A 14,248-nucleotide genomic window follows, 5' to 3' on the forward strand; every position below is an offset into this window, starting at 1 on the left:
CAACCCCCACGCTTTGTTCTGTTTCTTACGAGCAATCCTACGTTCGTCGTTCCACCTCGGGACACGCCGTCTGCATGCCAAGCCACTTCCTTCAGATATGCATTTAGATGCGGCATCTATTATGAACACTGTAAAACACTCCACAGTGGCATTAATTTCTAGAGAAGACATATCAGCCCATGAGATGCTAGATAGAGTTCGAAATTTCTCCCAGTCGACTGTATCTATCTTCCACCTAGGAGCTTGTGGGGGAAATTCATTTTCTTTAGATGTTCTTAGCAGTACGGGGAAGTGATCGCTCCCGTAAGGATTGCTTGTAACTTCCCATTTGAGTTCGGGCAGTATAGACGCGGAAACTATACTAAGATCTATTGAGGAAAAGGATCTCTTTGCAAGAGAGTAGTATGTGGGTTCTTTCTTATTTAGAAGGCACGCTCCAGAAGAAAAAAGGAACTGTTCAACGAGACGACCTCGCGCATCGATGCGAGAGTCTCCCCACAAGGTGCTGTGTGCATTGAAATCGCCAAGAACAACATAAGGTTCTGGCAATGCATCTATGAAAGACTGAAATTCAGGTTTGTTTAATTTGTAATGTGGGGATATGTAAGGCGAACAAATAGTGATGAGTTTGTTTAGCAGGACAACTCGAACCGCCACTGCTTCGAGGGCCGTTCGTAGCTGTAAACGTTGACACGCTTTGCATTTCTGAATTACTCTGACAACACCGCCCTATGATGCAATAGCATCATGGCGATCTTTGCGAAAAGTAACGTGCTGTCGAAGAAATTTTGTGTGTTTTGGTTTTAATTGTGTTTCGTGCAAACACAGCACTTTTGGATTGTCTTGGTGGATTAGTTCTTGCAAATCATCAAGGTTTCTAAGGAGACCTCTGATGTTATATTGAATAATTTGTGTATCCATATTTAAAGTAAATTAGTGCTGTGTGTACAGAAACGGAAGTGATGCCTTAGACTACAGAGCCCTTTCGAGGCCCTGTAATCGGGGTCTTCCCTTTCTGGAGCGTTCGAGGGAGCCTCGCCGCTCCTTAGGCACTTGGTGGGCCTTGAGGATGGGTGTAGTGTCCATTGCCTCTTGTGAGGCGCCGGACACGTGCTCTTGCGAGCGGCAAGTTACCAGCGAGGGTCCCGCCTTGGAGGGCAAGAGCCCTGCGCCCACCAGCCCGGAGGTCGATTGGGCTCCCTGGGGGATTTGGCTGCGCCGATCGTTGCCAGCACTGGAAGGGACCTGGGAAGTCGAGGCAGCCTCCACTACGCCCACCTTCGGGGTCGATGGTCCCTTCTCCTCGGTTGGCGTAGCAGCGTTAGCTGCAGCCTCCGATGGGGCGGATGGCGTCACTGCCGCCTCACTGGGTGTGGGTCGGACAGCCGCCGGAGGCCGTTGTGGCGCTGCCCCCTGACGCGCCACTTTGGAAAATGTGTTCTTAGGCAGGTATGCCACCCGCCTACGTGCCTCCTTGAATGATATATTTTCTTTCACTTTGATCGTGACAATTTCTTTTTCTTTTTTCCAAGATGGGCACGACCGCGAGTACGCGGCGTGCTCTCCATCACAATTTACACAATGCAAAGAGTTCGCGCAAGCTTCAGACGTGTGTTTATGGGCACTGCATTTTCCACATGTTTGGCGGCCTCGGCAGCTATGCGAGCTGTGGCCAAAACGTTGGCATTTGAAACATCTCAGAGGATATGCACATACGGTCTTACACGGAGCTTGATGTACCCGGCCTCGATTGAGTCGGGCAGGACACTTGAATTGAAGGTGACTATTAGGTGTTTGGTCACAATTTCTTTACCATCTCGCCTCTTCTTGATTCTTTTGACATTTATAGCATTCTGTTCACTGAAGCCCTCCGAGAGTTCAGCCTCAGAGAGCTCCAGCAAATCATCGTCCGAGACAACGCCGCGGGTGGTATTCATCGTACGGTGCGGGGTTACTACTATTTGGGTCTCCCCAAATGATACTAGTTAAGGCAGTTTCTCAAATTGTTTCTGATCGCGGAGCTCCAAGAGGAGGTCACCGCTAGCCATCCTCCACGCCTTATAGTCTGGGCCAAAAACTTCGGTAAGGGACTTCGATACAAGGAATGGGAAAATTGTTCGGACTGGTTTAGATGGTTTTTCAGAATGGATGACGTGGAAACGAGGGACAGATAATTTCGCCGACCGAAAAATTTGGGTACTTCATCGGTGCGCCCTCTTTTCTGAGGGCGATCAGGGAGTGGGGGGAAGGAGTTAGCCATAAAGATATGTGAGATTTCGGCAGTAACGCCAGCCACCCACCGTGGAGTCCTACAAGGGGACGCTGCAGGACTTGGGAAACACGGCCTGCAAACGCCAGCTGTACATTACCACTATAACCAAATATGAAATAACCAAGGTTGGCTATCCACACAAGGTTAACCCTTAATGCCTGGAAAAATTGGAAGTAAAAGGAAAACAAAAGAAGACAGGAAAGGTCGAAAGTAAGGAAAAGACGAAGGTATTAGGGAGAGAGAGACAGGAAAAGGCAACTACCGATTTCCCCCGGGTGGGTCAGTCCGGGGGTGCCGTCTATGTGAAGCAGAGGCCAAAGGGGTGTGTTGCCTCCGCCAGGGGGCCTTAAAGGTCCAAAGACCCGGCATCGGCTCAACCCCCAGGATACACCTTCCCCCAGACACGGCTAAGCCGCGCATGGCTACACGCGGGAGGGTCCAACCCTCGTGTGCTCGGGTACGTGGTGTCGCAGCACACCAAACGCCTGCTTACGCAGGCGCCCCTGCGGGGGGGCACCCCCCAAGGCTCGGTCATCTCCCCTATGCTTTTCAACCTTACCATGGCGGGACTTGCTGAGAAACTCGGACAGATCCACGGGCTCGAGCACACCATATACGCAGATGATATCACCATGTGGGTCTCCAAAGGAACCCCGGGCATGGTGCAGGACATCTTGCAAGAAGCAGTGAATACCGTAGAGAGAGAGAGAGAAACAACTTCATGTAGTTGCCTGCAGAACGACACCATGACTAAATGGCGCCGTGACGCGGGCCCTGACGTCTTCTCAGCGGGTGGTCTCCAACTCCAGCGCGTGTTTCTCCCGCGGTTGGTCGCCCTGAAGGGCAACGTTCCGTCGGTTTCGCTCAGCCTTTGTCTTTCAAGAGCCGCCGAGACCTGCTGGACGGCCCAGATTTGGCTTTCGTGGTCGTAGCATTCCCCCGCAGCCGCTAGTCACGGCGGAATTGTTGTACTTGTCGAAGCTTCATCGGGAAACTTGGTGCAATCCCATAGGATGTGCGTCAGGGTGCACCTCTCCCGCTGGCACACGCGGCACACATCACTCACATGTAATTTCGGGTATAGATGAGTCATTAACACTGGGGTGGGTAAAGAACCAGTTTGCACTTGTCTGAACAGCACCGCCTCCGCTCGGCTCAGCCCCGGGTGCGGGGGTGGGAAAGTCCTTCGAGCCAGGCGGTGGAACTGTGTAAGTTCGTTGAACGTCGTCATGCGGTCCGTGGCACTACACCACGTTGGACGGTCGGTTGCTGCAGCGCAGATGGTTAGCGCTCGCACCACTGCGTGTGCCGTCTTGTGGTTATCGTGCTTCTCGGACGCATCGTTGCCCACGTGCGCCGAGAACCACTTGACTCTACCATACCGATTCTCTCGTTGCAGGTCAACCAAACATAGAACGCGCACAGCCTCACCACACACTTTGCCCTTTGCATAATTCCGCACTGCACTTCGCGAATCGCACAACACTGTCTGGCACCCAGGGTCGGCAATAGCCAGGGCAATGGCCACCTCCTCCGCCTGGCACGCCTCGCGGACCCGTAAGCTCGCCGCTGCCCTCGTCGCGCCGGACGACGCCTCGATGACGGTAGCTATGAACGCCGTGCAGTCTACCTGGTATTCTGCCGCATCCACGAACCTTGCGTGCTCGTCCTTGGCGTGAAAGTCGTTGAGAGCCTTGGCCCTCGCCGCTCTTCTCTCCTTGTTGTACTCCGGGTTCATGTTTCTCGGGATGAGGTCCACCCGAATCCGGCGCCCGGTTCCGTCCGCGACAGAAACGTCGCTACTCGCCGTTTTCGCTCCGGGCGTGAAGCCCAAGTAATGAAGTATGCGCCTGCCGGCTTCGGTCATAGAGAGCCGCTGCAGCTGGGCGGTCCGTTGCGCTTCCGCAATTTCCTCGAGGGTATTGTGTACCCCCAGGCTCAGGAGCTTGCTGGTTTTCGTACACTCGAATAGTCCGAGTGCCGCCTTGTAAGCTCGGCGTATCAGGGCGTTCACTTTCTTCCTCTCACATTGCATCCAGTTGTGGAAGGCTGCAACGTAGGTGACGTGGCTGATTACGAAGGAGTGCTACAAGCCGAAAAGCTTTCCTCCTTCATCCCGGCCTTGCGGTTGGCGACCCGTCTGATGAGGCGTATTGCGTTGGTAATATTGGCTGTAAGGCGGGAAATAGTCTCGCCGTTGCCCCGTCGCTTGTCTATAATCATGCCGAGCACCCGCATTTTGTCGACCTCCGGGATCACGTGGCCGTTCCTCGTCCCGATCTTGACGGCCTCGTAATCCCTCGCTTCGCTCTTGTTATGTCTGGCGTACTTCGGTGGTAACACCAGCAGTTCTGACTTGCTCGGTGAGCAGATCAAACCGGAACCGTTCAGCTGGTCTTCGATCGCGTCGACGGCTTCTTGCAGCGTGCTCTCAATGTGACCGTCGCTGCCTCCCGGAACCCACAGCGTGATGTCATCGGCGTAGATGGTGTGCCGGACGCCCTCGCCGCGAGAGAGTCGCTTGGCCACCCCGATCATAACGAGGTTGAATAACAACGGCGAGATGACCGAGCCCTGGGGGGTCCCGACACTGCCGAGCCTCTTCTTGGAGCCGTAGATCGCCGGCGCAGAGCTCGGTAGTCCGCCGCGTCAGAAAGTCCTTGATGGAATTGTACGTTCTTGCGCCCATGTTGAGTCTGGACACCTGGGCTAGGATCGCAGAGTGCTTCACCTTGTCGAAGGCGCTCTGCAAGTCCAGCCCCAGAATGGCCTTGTTGTCTTTCATTAGGATGTCATCGTCAATGATATCTTTCTTCAACATAATCGTCGCGTCTTGGGTGCCGAGGGAACGCCGAAACCCGATGATCGTGGTGGGGTATAGTCCCGTCTCCTCCAGGTAGTCCTGCCACCTACACATGAGGACGTGCTCCAACACCTTGCCCACGTAGGACGTGAGCGAGATGGGCCAGAGGTTGTCAGTGTTCGGCGGCTTGCCTGGTTTGGGGATGAGGATGGTCTTGGCAGTCTTCCACTGCTGGGGCAGTGACCCTGCACTCCAGCACTTGTTGTAGTAACCGGTGAGGTTTCGATGGCGCGATCACTGAGGTTCTTGAGCGCTCTGTTCGAGAGGTGATCCGGGCCGGCCGCCGACTTGCTGTTTAGTTCATGCAGTCCCACTCGCACCTCCTCGACGCTGATGTCGCAGTCAAGCTTCTCGTTCGCTCGACCGCCGTACTCGGTATGCCTTTCCGTGGGTGTAACCGGAAAGTACTTGCTGTTTATGCGCCTGATTGCTTCAGTTTCCCCGTTTTCCTTGACTGCTCTGTGAATGATCTTTGCGAGGCGGTCGCGTTGGTGGGATTTTGTTTTAGTCTCGTCGATCAGATGCCGCATCAAGTTCCAGGTTTTGCCGCAATGCATCTGCCCGTCCGCAGCATTACAGATTTCGTTTCACTGTTGCGTGCAGAGCCGCCGACAATGAACTTCGATGGCGCGATTCAGCTCCGCCACCTTCTTCCTTAGGCGCCAATTTAGTCGTTGCTTCTTCCACCTGTTTAGGATAGACTGCTTTGCTTCGAATTAGTGCGCGAGGCGGCTGTCAACCTTGTCGACCTTCTCATCCGTTTCTATGATTTTGGTCGCCTCCTTGACCTTACCCGCGATGTGGGATGACCATTCTTCTATGTTCTCGATTTCCTCCACCTCCGTTGGTAACAGGCTACGGAAGGCATCCCAATCCGTAAAATTATGTTTTCTGGTGTCCTCCGAGGCCTTGACCTCTTCCGGTATGATGACCTCTACGATGTAGTGGTCGCTGCCGAGCTCTGACCCCGTGCTGCGCCAGGAGATATTCCCCTTCTCATCGTTCTTCACGAACGTGAGGTCCGGCGTCATATACCTGGACACAGAGTTCCCAATCCTTGTAGGATCAGTCGCGTATGTGATGAGGGTGAAGCCCAGGTGTAATGTGTCTTGGAACTGGTCTCGCCCCTTGGCCAATTGCTTGTTATATCCCCATGCCGGGTGTGCCGCGTTGACGTCCCCGCAGGCGACGAGCCTGGGAGTCCCCGCCACGGCGCTGGCTCTGTGAAGGACCGTCTTGAATTTTTGCTTCACCAGTTTGAAGGGCTACTGTAAACGTTAAGCAGAAAGGTGCTGTTCTTTTGTTTCTTGCTCGTAACAACCTCGATGAGAGTGTATTCAATTTTACTACTGTGCAACTCATGCTCAATGAAGGTGAGTCCCTTGCGAACCAATGTGCATATCCCTCTACCGCCGCTGACCTTCGGAGACATGGCGTATACCCGATAACCGGGTGCGACACTGCATCAGTGCGAGTCTCTTATATCATGATTATATCGGGCTTGCCTGCTACTTGTTTTATGTGTTGCTGCAAGACTGCCTTCTTGCTAGCGAAACCGTTACAGTCCCAGTGCCAGGTCACGAGACCCTTCACTGCTGTAATTGTTGCTGTTGCTGGAGCGGCCATGATTGTTGCTGATTGTACTGCTGCGTTATTTGCTGTATTGCGTTGGTTAACTGCTGACACGTCCGCTCGGTGGCGGCGAACCTGTCGTTTATCACCTTGGTGAACGTTGTCTTAATATAATATTCGGGCCCGTCGAGGTGTTCCTCGATTTGGTCGACCTTGTCTTTTAGGTTGTCCACCCGGTCGTTGAGCTTGCGCTCCTTCAGGTTCTCGATCGCTCGTCTCTTGGGTGCCGGTTCTTTCTCAGCGGATGTTCATGGTACAGCGCTGCTGATGCTGGGTGTGGGTTGACATGATACCGCTTGGGGCGTTTCGTTATTGGTGGAACGGGTCGTCAGAAGCTTCTTGATTTCCACGATCTCGTTTGCCACCTTGCTAATAGTGGCTTCTTGCCTACTGACTTTCATCTCGAGCTCATTGTTTTTGCGCCTGAGTGCCTCGTTGGCTTCTTTCAACGTCCCCATCGCCTCGTCTTCCCTCGTCTTGCTGCTGTTGTTGCCATCGACGGTCTTGCTGGTGCTAATGGTCTTGGTCGTTGCGGTGGTCGTTGCGGTATTGGAGGTGGTGGTGGTGGTGGCACCCCCCTGTGCTTTCTTGGCACCGTGCCTTGCTGCATCGGCCCAGCTCACGCGGTCACGTGACTGCGATCGCTTACGGCTAAGGCTACGCTGTCTACTCTCGCTGGCCCTGCGCTTCGAGACGGAACGTGACGCTCGGCGACCAGCTGGGCCAGCAGGTGTTGTGGTTGCTGACATCAGCGATGGAAATTCCTCAGCTCTGAGATATGCTCGTTGTTGCGGCTGCGCTTGTTGTTCGGCCATCTTGCGCTCCCGTTGTGTCCTTGTAAGTACGTATGGGACCTTGAATATATTCTTGCAAACCTTGTCACCGGTCAGATGTGGCCCTCCGCACAATCTGCAAGTTGGGGTACTTCTGCCTCGCGGGCGTGGCCAGTCTCTGGTTCAGAAATCATGAGCGGGATATCCGAACGTGGTCGGCATTCAAGGCATCGATTCCAGAAGTATTTGACCGACCCGCCATCAGGAAACTCCAAGCAGAGCAGCGTTTGTGTTCACGCGCACAGGACACGGGTGAGACATTCACCAGCTATATAGAAGACGTTCTAGATTTGTGCAGGCGCTTGAACGCTGCCATGACGGAAGCGGAAAAGATCAAGCACGTCAAGGGAATCAATGATGACGCGTTCCAGATGCTTCTGGCCAAGGACCTGCGCACTGTTGGCGACTTCATCAGCTTGTGCCAGAGCTATGATGAATTACGCAAGCAGCGAACTCTGACAAGGCGACATCCCAAACCAAATGCGGCGTCATTCTGCAGCCTGACCACCAGCCCAGAACAAGCGTCCCTGATAGCGCAAATCAAGGATTTCTTGCGCGAAGAAGTCGCACAACGGCTATCTCTGGTGTCCGTGGCTCAGGAGTCTACCAGCACTTTGCCGTCTCATCTCCGTTACGTGATCCATGGAGAGGTCGCGGAAGCGCTGCCGGCTGTTCACCAGCAGGATGTCGTGACTACACCAGTCACTTATGCTACGGTTGCTGCAACCCACCTGCTACGTTCGAAAGAATGATGGATTATGTTCTGCGTGGCCTCAAATGGAAAATCTCGCTTTGCTATCTTGACGACATTGTGGTGTTGGCCCCTGATTTCGCAATGCACCTGCTCCGCCTCTAGCACGTACTTACTTGCTTGACCAAGGCCGGGTTGCATCTGAACCTGAAGAAGTGTCGATTCGTAGTTCGTCAGCTCACAATTTTAGGCCATGTCGTGTCAAAAAAGGGCATTCGCCCGGACCCCGAGAAGCTACGTGCTGTTACTGCGTTCCCAAGACCTACCACTATGAAAGAGCTACGCAGTATTATGGGCCTCTGCTCTTACTTCCGGCGATTCGTTCGAAACATTGCGTCAATTATATCGCCTCTCACGCAGCTCCTTGGTGGCGCTAGAGATCTCTCATCATGGTTTCCAGCGTGTGACGACACCTTCACAACCTTGCGCCGTCTTCTCACGACGGCACCCATTCTTCGCCATTTTGACCCTCAAGCGCCAACCGAAATTCATACCGATGCAAGTGGTATAGGCCTTGGCGCTGTGTTGGCACAGCGTCAACTTAGCCACACAGAATACGTCGTCGCATACGCGAGTCGCACGTTAACCAATGCGGAGGCCAATTACAGCGTTACAGAAAAGGACTGTTTGGCCATTGTGCGGGCGCTTCGCAAGTTTCGCCCATATTTATACGGCCGATCGTTAGACGTAGTGACCGACCACCACGCACTAAGTTGGCTGTCGACGCTCAAAGATCCATTGGGCCGCCTTGCCAGCTGAGCATTGCGAATCCAAGAATATGACATCCGCGTGGTTTACCGTTCCGGGCGAAAGCAATCCGACGCTGACGCGCTATCCCGATCGCCACTTCCCCCGAAAGCCAGTCACGACTCCTCCTGCGAGTGCACATTATCCTCTCTGGATATTGACGCTATCGCTGCTGCACAGCGTAAAGATCCCTGGACTGCATCTCTGCTCGACCTTCTCTCGGATACGTCGAAAGTTCCGGTGTCACGTACGCTTCGGCGCCAAGTTCCTCATTTTGCGATTCGAGACCAGCTTCTATATCGACGCAACTATGCCCCAGAGGGACGCACCTGGTTACTCGTCATTCCGAGAATCTCGCGGTCAGAGCTCTGCTCCTCGTTCCACGTCGACCCTCAGTGTGGCCAAGCGGGAGTCTTCAAGACCTACGAAAGACTTCGACACCGCTATTACTGGCGGGGAATGTACAATTTCGTTCGAAAGTTCGTCCGCTCTTGTCATGAGTGCCAACGCCGCAAAGCACCACCGCACAACTCCGCCGGTGAACTCCAGCCTTTACAATGCCCATCCCGACCCTTTGATCGCGTGGGCATAGATCTCTGCGGGCCACTTCCGTTGACTCCTACCGGCAACAGGTGGATAATCGCTGTAGTAGACCACTTAACCCGTTATGCGGAGACTGCTGCTCTACCAAATGCTACAGCGCAGGAGGTCGCCAATTTCATACTTCTCCGTTTTCTCCTTCGTCATGGAGGTCCACGTGAACTTTCAAGCGACAGAGGCCGCGCCTTCTTATCTGAAGTCATCGAACAGCTGCTTGCGGAATGCGCTATTGTTCATCGTAAATGCACTGCTTATCACCCGCAGACTAACGGTACCACAGAACGCTTTATTCGAATTCTTGGTGACATGCTCGCCATGTATGTCTCACCTGATCACTCTAATTGGGACCTAGCTCTTCCGTTTGTCACCTACGCCTACAACACCGCGACTAAGCCACTACCGGATTCTCACCCGTTTACCTTCTTCACGGCCGTCATCCTTCGCACACAATGGACACCATTCTGCCCTTCCGGCCGGACCCATCCGAATGCCTGCCGATCTCGGAAGCCGCCAGACACGCCGAGGAATTTCGCCAGCTGGCCCGCCGATTCACCTCGGATGACCAGAATCGTCAAAAAGCCGTGCACAATGCCCTAAACTCGACTCCCACTTTTCTCCCGGGCGCTCTCGTCTGGTTGTTAGTGCCACACCGCATGCCTGGGCTCGCTTCAAAACTCCTTCCGAAGTACGACGGGACAAAGCGCGTTCTAGAGAACATCACCCGTTAATTACCTGGTTAAGCCGCTAACGCCGCCGTCCGACATGCGACGTCATAACCACGAAGTCGTTCACGTTCAGCGTCTCAAGCCGTATCACCATCCTACCGTCCTTCCAGAAAACTAAGTCGCCAGGATGGCTCGTTTATTCCCGCGGGGCTACTGTAAGGAAGAGAACGAACGTGCCCACAGAGTCGGCAGCATCGGCAGCATCAAGCGCGCAGCATAGGCTCGAGCTCCGGAACTGCTCGCTGCATCCTAGAACCGGCGGTCGCTACGAACCCCAATCAATCTCCTTTATAATATTTTTGCCGCGTGGGACGCCGAAGGTCATATTGCCCGACTTTTAGTGATGAATCAAAAATATAAATCTGAGTTTATTGAGAAAAACATGACTCAGTTTAGCCACTACGATACCGGATCATTCCATCAGCGGGGTTATCTCGATTCATGTTGTGAGAGCTGGTCTGTCATTTTAACGAAAACGCCATGAGAGTTTCTTGAGTAGGCGGCTGTTTCATTATCTACATGACATGCATGTCATCACCCATCATTTACGTTCGTGATACACTCTTTTCACACTACGCCAATTTTGGTACATATCAACTTAACGAAATGACGATGGGAGCCCCAATAGGTAGGCCGCTGTTTCATGATGTACATGACACACATGTCATAATATTCATGTCATGACCTATCATTCATTTCGTCATACACTTTTCTTATACTAGGCCAATTTTTGTACTTACCAAGTTAACGAAAGGACCATAGAGCAACAAGACTTAAGGGCTGTTTCATGACCTACATGACCTACGTCTCATATTACCGATCATTTATGTTCGTCATACACCCTTGTCATACTATGCCATTTTTGGTACATACGAAGTTAACGAAACGACCATGACAGCACAAAGACGTAGGCGACCAGATAGATATTGTCAAAGTGGCAAATGTTCGCCTAGAAATGCCTCATATTGTAAACAAAACATACGGTTTACAAGAAGGAGTGGCAACATCCAAGACAGTTTGAATACAGTAGGCGCGTGTCACGCGGAGCGAAAACAAGATAACATATAGAGTACTGTAAAAAAGGCCCTATGGGCCAAGTTAATACAACGTGGGCGCTACTAAATGTCATTAAAATAAAAATTTAATTCAAGGGTTTTAGGTGCAAAGCCTCCTTGTGAATAGAAAGCTATGTGGCTGCGGATAATTTTGGCCACATGGGTTTTTTTAATTGCGCCCAATGCAATTCACGCAAGCGTTTTCGCATTCCGCCTCCAATAGAATGCCGCCGCTTCGGCCGGGCTCGAACCTGCGATGTTGAGCTAGGGTTGTGAGATATCCGTACAGCCAAAGGGTACCATGTTTCTGTTGCCCCGACCACCTCCTGGATGCAGAGGCACCAATGCCTAATAGCTGCCAAGTCGTGCATTGTAGAATTGGTTTCATTGCTTGCTGTTCACCGTTTGTTCAGTTTGACAGTGCGTAGTAAGAAGTCGATGCTTTCATTTAAGGTTTTAGAACAGACGAGCAAGCATACTGTGGGCATACCGCAAAACGTATTTAGGCACAAAACAAAATAGCATCGAAACGTTAGAGGAGCATTGTTCAACAATACGGTTATATTTCAAGAAAAATGAGACTCCTAGCCAACACAGTGGCAAAGAGGACATTTCAACAACACCAACCCTTACCGCCCCCGGTACCTGCAGCACACCTTTACCAGTCATGATTATTTCTTCATGTTGACGTAACTCTCGTCCTTCGTTGAGAAGCAAGGCCAGCAGAAGCTCCTGTCAGATGAGGTTAGGTAGGTGTACTTTTCAGCTGTAGCATGCACAAAGGCGTGTTATGGTTTTTCAAAGTGGTTCGAGTCAAATGAGGTCGGTTTGCTGGCCCCATTTGGGTACGTTATCCACGCCTCAACAGCGCACTGTTGTGTGTTGCTTACGTAGCGCATGGGCCCGCCTGTTAATACCGCAAGTAATTCCTGGAGTTTCCTTGTTTTCGTTGCAGCACGAACACATCGTGTTCGAAAGCGGCATATGGTCGTTATAAGCCGTGTGGCACCAAGCGCGGAAAATGCGACCGCCGTCGATATTTGTTAACTCCCATCAATTGTGCTTGCTGGGACTATGTACATGGAATATCACTCGGAAAGAATTCCTCAGATTTATGCAGACACCACCGTTTTGCTACAGCATGTGGAAGGGGTTCTGCTTTATTTTTTCTTGCCTTCGCGCGGCATTACACCTTGCACGATGAATACCTAGAAACAAGTCTCAGAACAGCTCAGCGAACAAGCTCTCATAACTTGAAGACTTTTGAGTAGTGTCCCTGTTTGAAGTAGCGAGTGCGTACTGCCGAAGAAGGAGAGGCGTCGTAGACAAGACACTTTCTGCATGTATTTGCATTCACCATTTTAGCAGGGTCAGGTAAGGGGGATACTCGTGGAATGGGTGCCGCCAAACATATTTGTCAGCAATTACAGACAGCGACGGAACATGCAACAATTTCTCCGTGGCGCGAGCATCAAAATACCAGATCACGCATATAGCATCAAACGAAAATTTTACACAAGATCACGCCTCTATGTGCGCTGCACGCAGGTATAGTAAAAAATCTGGAGGACATTTGAGCCTCGACTTTGAGAGCGGAACGCGTTAGCATTCAAAGAGCCCTAACTGCTTCTCGCGCTTCCTGGCAACTGCAGCTTTGGAACCGTAATGTTAACCGGGAAACACTGGCCGCGAACGCTATGCACGAAGGCGAGCTTTCTGGTAGAAACTCGGTCTCTTGCGTGGGCCGATCATGGAGGCAGTACAGAGCCATGCCTAAAACGTGGTTGTATACAACCCGATCACACAGGCAGTACAGAGCCATGCCAAAAACAAATAAAATCATTTTCTGGTTTCTGTTATTGCTTGGCCCTTTCAATACCTCAGTCTAAGAAAATTTAACATGAAAGGCACACGCTTTCAGTGTTTTGTTTCATGACATTTGTGGGTTGTCGTTCTCAAGATTTCGAGAAATAACTTAGTCAAGAATGAATACGACAACGTATGAGCAACTTTAGTGATAGAATTGCGTGCCGATACAACCCGTATATCCCACATGTCATATAGCAAGGCGTGGCACATACATATACTCAAATATATAGGGAAATTTTCGCTCATGAGGACGCCGGCGCCAGACGCCGACGCCAACACCGGATTTTCTACGACACGGGGCCCTTAACACTGTCGCAATAATATGTGCCTACCACACTCGCGACAAAGCCGATGACCGGCAGCAACGGCATTCCGATTCACACTCACAATGGCAGCGTCTCGAATCACACTCAGCGTCCACCAGCCATTGCTACCATTTAGCATGCATTAACCAAATGCGACAGACGGGCTTCAGACCAGTCCTGCCTATGCATGATATACCGCATATACTTATTTCACTGTGTCGAGACTTGCAACGAGCAATCGCAGATTATATGCTACTTTCATGTTTATTATGCTTTTGAATTATTAGGTCCCGTGACCTGTTTATGCTTTTATGTGCTGCCTAACTTGGTTTAGTAAATTCTTTTTTTGTGGCGTAGAGCGTCTTCTTTCTTCCAGAAAAGCTAACATCCCAAAATCCAATTATACCTTCTGGTAGAACTTTAAAAAGGCTGAAATTAAAAGACGTATATTCCATGCATGACTAACGAAAAAATTGAAGGCCATTCCGCCCTGCGAACGTGAATGACCAGCGGAGCTGCACACATCGATGTGCGAAAACACGTGGTAAAGTGTTCATTATATCGCTCATTGTCACTTAGTAACGAGGGTCACCTTG

The sequence above is a fragment of the Dermacentor andersoni genome, chromosome 6 (assembly GCF_023375885.2).
Source record: "Dermacentor andersoni chromosome 6, qqDerAnde1_hic_scaffold, whole genome shotgun sequence".
Lineage (NCBI taxonomy): Eukaryota > Metazoa > Arthropoda > Arachnida > Ixodida > Ixodidae > Dermacentor > Dermacentor andersoni.